The sequence below is a fragment of the Psammomys obesus genome, unplaced genomic scaffold (assembly GCF_907164565.1).
Source record: "Psammomys obesus unplaced genomic scaffold, mPsaObe1.curated_primary_1811, whole genome shotgun sequence".
NCBI classification, from domain to species: Eukaryota; Metazoa; Chordata; class Mammalia; order Rodentia; family Muridae; genus Psammomys; species Psammomys obesus.
Genome location: NW_026594418.1, coordinates 3,464,639 through 3,471,669, shown reverse-complemented (window position 1 = coordinate 3,471,669; position 7,031 = coordinate 3,464,639).

The window sequence follows — 7,031 nt, the reverse complement described above, 5'->3', positions numbered from 1 at the left end:
TTCACTTACAAACATAGACAATATAAACATAGCTCAGTGGAAACAAATCATGTCTGTCTTCCAGAGTGTCACCCAGGACAACTATGTAAATTACTGCATGGTAGAATTGTTTGAATATTTGCTTGCTTGTACTTTTGTAGTTGATGTTGTCAGTTTGATGAGCCTTTTGCTGAGTTTGCCACCTAGAAAGTTTTCATATGGTAGCTACCACAGTGAATTTCTACCAAAAATAAGGGAACAATGCTAAAAAAAATAAAAATAATCAAGTGATATAAATTGGTAAATATATCAAAAGCTAGTTCCCAATGGCATTGTCCATAATCCATGAACTTCACATTAATTCTGTCTCACTAACACGGTTTCAAAAAGCAAATCAACATGGAGAGAAAGGAAATTCATCTGTGTCAGGGGCAGAAATAAAAACAAGGGACTCACTAAAGGGATACAAGTGAATATGTTGGGGTTATAAAGTTTTATCTTGCTAGCCATAAGGATCTTACACTGTAGGCATAAGTTTGTTGTGTAACTCAAATGCTGATTTCTGTAATCCCCCATATCTAATTGCAATATTTGTTCTGAGAATCTCATTTCTCAATGCAGTGTAAATGCTGTTTCCCAATTGTCCTCTGAGGTAACAATATAGCAGCTTACAGCCAATTACTGAGCAGGGCAGAAAATAGGGCTGGACTTTCGGTCAGCCAGAAGAGAAGGCATTAGAAGGGGAAGAAGAGAATTGAGCCCTCAGAAAGGGTCCACAGACATTGGGATTGAAGTCAGAAAAGCTGCAAAGCACAAGTATCTCTGTGATTTACACTCAGAGGAAACCAGATTAGCTTAGAGAGTTAAGAATAGAGTAACAACTGATCAGTTATTGTGTTGTGAAGTTTATTATTAAACAAATATAAAAGATTCTCAAATATTTGTGTGACAGCTGGGTTAAGAGAGAAACCAAGAAACAAACACAGCTTTACAAAAAAAAAAAAAAAAAAACTTTAACAATACACAACATATATATCAAAATCATTGTATTACTATGTTGAAGAAATGCAGTGAGAGTGGGCAGCTGTGCTTTGTCCCTGAGTTTTGTGAGATTGATTTAAGTTTCTCTTTGTTTAGTTTGATATTGGATATAGGCTTGTTGTTTATTGCCTTTACTATTTTCAGGTGTCTGCCTTGTATCCCTGAACTCTCTAAGATTTTAGATATGAACATGTGTTGGATTTTGTCAAATGCTTTTTCAGCATTTAAGGAGATGATCATGAGTTGTTCTTTGTTTTTTGTTTTTTTAACTTTCCGTGTGTTTGTATAGTGGATTACATTGATGGATTTCCATTTATTGAACTACTCCTGCATGCCTGGGATGAAGCCTACTTGGTTGGTGGATGATATCTTTGATGTCTTTTTGGATTTGGTTTGTGAGTATTTTTGTGTCAATGGTCATAAGAGAGATTGGTCTGAAGTTCTCTTTCACACCAAGTGCAATTGTTTTATATTGATTCAACTAGATTATCATAGAGATAAAACTGAAATATTTCCCTGAAGGAAAAATTCATTGTCCAGTGCTCAGAATGAAGTAAATTACATTTTCAGATATCACAACTTTGACTCTGAAAATATTTGAGGAATTATAGATATAATAGGACACTCCTGAGCTACCCTTTTTATCCTCTTTTTTTTGGCTAGGCTAAAAGGCATAATAGAAGGGGAATTCACTTTTTCTCAAAGATGGTCTCCAGTCTCTATGCCATGATAAATCATGAGTCACTGAAGATAAGCTCCTTTCCTTGCTTTTCCTTTGGTTTCAGCAGGTTTTGTTTTTTCAGTGATATCTCTGCTACATGGAAGTCATAAGTTTTATCATATTATTCACTCTCAAATATTTACAAGATTTAATCTTTGATCAAATTGATTATAAATACGCAGTATGTATTAAGTCATTGCTTTAATTTGGGTTATTTTTTGCATTGGCTTTTTGGAGGGTTTTAGATTAACATTAACATGAGCCAGGGAACTTAGCTCTTAGCCACTTTAGTTTGTTGATACATTCTTTATCAAACTTCAAACTTGACCAAATGGCCTTGACAAACTGTCTGCAGTTTGAAGACTGCTGATTTCAGAAAATGTATTTTCCTCAAAGACCAATTCCATCAAAAACTTTTTTTCATATAGGCAAGGGATTAAAATCTTTGTGAGATGAATAAAAGCGTAATTTGAAATGTAGGCAATTCTCATTTCTGAATATCAGGGCAAAGAATATCTGATCTTCAGTAATATAAATGTACAGATTGCAGTTCAAGACGTGACTTTTCTTAAACATAAGTACTTTTTCATTTTAAGAAATAACTTCTCATGCAAAATTGTATGTATTTTCATGCTTATCTTGACTACAATAAATCTTTTATTGAATGAGTCTTAATAGCAAACTGAAGAGCACACAAGCTAGAATATGTTGTACTTTGCAAAACCTGTGAGGTCTTCTATTGCTGAGGAGATTTATGTCTTCCAAAATCCAACTGACATGACAGTATTATTTGTTCTATTCAGGCTTTTCTAGTAATAAAATAGACATGCGCAAAATGTATGCCATTCTGGAGAGTATGTTATAAGTAGATGACCTTGACTTGAACACTGTATGGAGCTTTAAATGCTCCTACATTTTCCTGACTTTGATCAAATCATTTAATCTTTCGAATATCAACTTTTCATTTGTCTAACAAAAATAGAATATCAACTTCATCTCATATCTGTAAATGTAACTGGCACATGTAAGAAGCCTAGGTTAAGCCATGGCCATTGATATTGGAGCCACAACAAAACAAAATGTTTCCATTTTTAGTTTTCTTGTCTACTTGAAAGATGTGTTCATGTTGCACTGTTGTGTGAGTTCTACAAGCTATCATATGGTACATTTTTTTCTCAGCTGGACAAGAAAGTAAAGTAAGTGACATATTTTTTTGATCCTTTTAGCTGTAAAAATGAAAGATAGGGAACTTCTATTAACACCTGAGCACATGACAAATTTTGGGATGTGGAGTCACGTCTCTTCTGCATCGCACAGTACCACTTATATCCTCCTTTTCCTCAACTTTATCTGGTGTTCACTATTCACTAAAATATTAAGAGTGTTCACAGGTATGGAAAAGTAACACAGCACTGGTCTTCGAAATGTAACCTTTTTCACTGTCATTGATAAAAGGTTCTAATATGTACAATAACCTGGGCTTCCCAAAAATCAGATTTACATTCAGGAGTTGATTAAAGCTCTTCTAAAAGACCAAGAAAAAAATAAGGAAGGAAGGGGAAATACAAAGCAACTGTATAGATATTTCTACCTGTCCCATTGTAAGATGATAAAATTGTTTCTTTATAGTTCTGTAATGATGTGTATTTGTCTGTGTCCACTGGCAGGAAAAGAGTAAACTCTTCAATAACAAAAAGAGATCTAGGTGGTGTATCATGTCATCCACCGTGGTGGCTTTCTTGAAGTTTTACTCACATTATTACTTAAAAATATGTTAAATTACACAAGATGTGGGCAAAATGTCCCACCCCAATTTTATTTTCTGTTGATAGCTGGCTCATCATGTCAGAAATGCCAGGATTCGAAGAATGACGATTTACCTTCTTGAAAGTGCTTAGATATGGCTCATCTCTCAGGAAATTACTTGAAACCTTCATATTGAAAGCAAATGCAGCCCTTGAAAAATTCAGGTCTTGCCAAAAATACCTCAGCAATGCAGCTGCACATGCATCAACTTAATATCAAGTATGTATGCATGTATGTAGAATGGAGAATTAGAGATGATCTTTTATCCGGGTTTTTTAAATATTACACAATCAAAATTACATGGGAGTACTTGTTTTATTCAGTGTAACAATACTTCCAGTGTAATAAATATTCCTTTCCAAGTTCAATATCACTTCATGGTGGTAGTATAAGATTTTCTTCTTTTACAATTCAATACATACATACAGAAATGAATGATGCTTTTCTACCTTATACAATAGTTATATTTGAATTTGCTAATCTTCCTCCTAGAATTTGGACCAGCTGAATCATGTGATGGGTTCCTATTTTCTATGACCTTTGATTTATAGGTATAGACTACAGAATAATGTTTTAATACAAAATAGAGAAGATAATGGAAAAATCATGTACCAGATGCAGTTTATATAACCCCTGATGGCTAGAAAACCTTAATGTGTCCTATTAGAGTACATATGAGTAAAGATGGGTGAAGGAATAGAGAGTTGTGTTTGAGATAACAAGAAATTCTATCACCCTGTTTCCTTTGGTTTCAGTTTCCAAGCATCAAGAAACTACTATTCTCTCTTCTGCTTGATTTGAAAACATCCTAAACAATTAAGATCCTCTTATTCAAGACAGGTCTCTTCTTATAAGACAACATATTCTGATTGCGGAACAGGTCCATCTGACTTCCTGAAAAGACAAAATATTCAAAAGTTATTTGACTTTGAGATATTCAGTTGGAAGCTATTTTGATACTATTTTTTTTTCTGAGGAAAACAATGCACATTTTGTTGATCTTTAACTTTACACAGTACCCTTCTAGTATCCATTAATATTCAAGCAATGAGAGAAGTGTCAATAATAATAAGTGTATAATAAATAGAAAGATACTACATGAACATCTTCGTACTTTCTAATTGGCATTTTCCAGTTTAGAAAATATCAACCATTTCCACATTTTCATGGTTATCTTTTATAATTTGTTTATTAATTTTTGAATATTTTCTGTAAGGCTAGCTTTCTTTATCATAATGAGACAGAGGATGGTAGAGTGTTATCTTGTGACACTGACTGGCCTCACAGGTTAAAGAAAACATACTATATGGAAACAATTTAGCTGTGTATCTTTTGAGATTAGATGAAAAGGTATTAGGAGTGGTTATATAATCGTAGCAGTAATATTTTGTTTTCCATTTTGCTGGTGTCTTATAATACTTCTTTCCTATGTTTTATTTTAATATTTCCTTAATTTCACCTATCAGTATGAAGGATAATGCTCATTCAGAATCTGACAATTCTCCATTTGGCAAATGGTTGTTATGAATATTATCAGTTTGATGTTGATTTTGGTAAAATGCCTTGTTTAAGCATTCACATTTTACATTCATATAGATGTTTTACACAAGAACATTGCTTTATAAGTTTGAACTTATATTTTATGGCATCAGGTATTAACAATAAAGAAAATTGTATAGAAGACTGCAGTGGGTGAAACTAGAAATAATGAGCTGAGATAACATTAGAAGTAAATCTATTTACAGAAAAATATCTTCACTGAAATCATGTCTATAAGGCAACAAAGGGAAAAACAGAGTATGTGCTACAAATAACTCAGACAACTGAAGGGGAACTCTATTGTCTGTTTGATAAGGAGTTGCAAACAATAATTAAAATATTTACACCCACTACAAAGTATGACATCCGCAACTCAATTCCATGAAATGAAAAGCTCTAAAACTCTGAAATTTTAAATTATTAAACAGTTTAATTTCAAGGTTCCTACCAGTTCATTTTACGTTTTTCCATCTACTGATAGGCAATAGTCTTTCCTGAAGTGTGGCTTTTCTGTTCAGTGAAGCTCAATTGGAGAAAATTAATCTTTGATTTTAAATGGCTGTCATTTGAAGACAGAAGCGTGGTTAGGGATGGCACCCCATTTCCACTGCACCTGTTCAGTGCTCATGTGCCGGCCCTTTGCATATTTCCAGTGTCTCTGTGAGTTCGTATGTTTTCAGTCTTGTTGTGTCTAGAAGACATTTTTTTTTTTTTTTTTTGGTGTCATTTACCTCCTCTAGTTCTTAAAGCCTTTCCTATCCATCTCCTTTTCAACATAGCTCCCTGATCCTTGAGGGAAGGCTTTAATAAAGTTGCTTCCTTTAGGACCGAGTATTCTGAAGCCACCAATTGATTGTCCATTGGTGGATCTCTATGTTAGTCCCAGTTTAGTGTCAGAGAAAGCTGATCAAGGCGCTGATATATAGGTTTAGCGGAATGTCACCAAGAGTCATTTAATTGCCATGCTCCTTCAGAAGGACAATGGCATTTTTCCCCCTGCTCTTGTCATCTATCAAATATCAGACTCTAGTCAGTGTCAAGCATTGGTTGCATCTCATAGATTGCATCGGTCATGGTCTGAGAAATGTCATGCATTCGCCGCATCTCATAGATTGGCCTGACATAATCAGAGAGAGGATGGGTACTTCAACAGTGTCTGTGCCACTGTTGCACCAGTACACCTTCCAGGAAGGTTGTCATGATAGATCACAGGTCTTACAGCTTGGTCTACGGTTGTCCTTGTCCGCTGGTAGCCTGCAAAGTACCTCCCCGTACAATAAACACTAGTCAAAAGGGGTGATGTCACAGGCTCAAATTCCCTGGGATCAATTGGATGGGAAGTTGTCTACAGTAATGGTGCCTGACCACCAGTTGTACAGAGTAACTGATAGCCTTGGCAATAGTGCGAGTTGTTTGAGGGTTTCCATATGGCCCCTTTGCCAACAACAAAATTAAATATGACCCATTCCTGGCACAGGATGGTTCACTTGGTGGCAAAATATGTCTAGTTGGGCATTAGGTCCCTACTTATTTGGTGACTCCAATAAAATTTCTTTCATATAAGTATGTTTTAAGAAGGTTCCACAGTAGTGGGTTTCCATACGACCCCTAAATAGGCCATTAGTGTGTGTTGTTTCTCTCTATTTTCCCTCTCTTCGCCCCATTTCCCTCTCCATTTAATGCCCCAGCTCCAGTATTCCTCCCCCTATATTCATAACTTAATATTATATTCCTCCTTTCCCCTTCCCTAGGAAATCGTCCCCTCCCCACTAATCACTTATTCTGTGGTTATGCAAATTGTAGCTTATCTACTAAAGGATTAACAACTAACATTGACATATAAGAGAATGCATAAAATAGTTCCCCTTTTTAATTAATTACACTTTATTCATTTTGTATCCCCCCATAAGCCCCTCCCTCCTCCCCTCCCAATCCCACCCTCCCT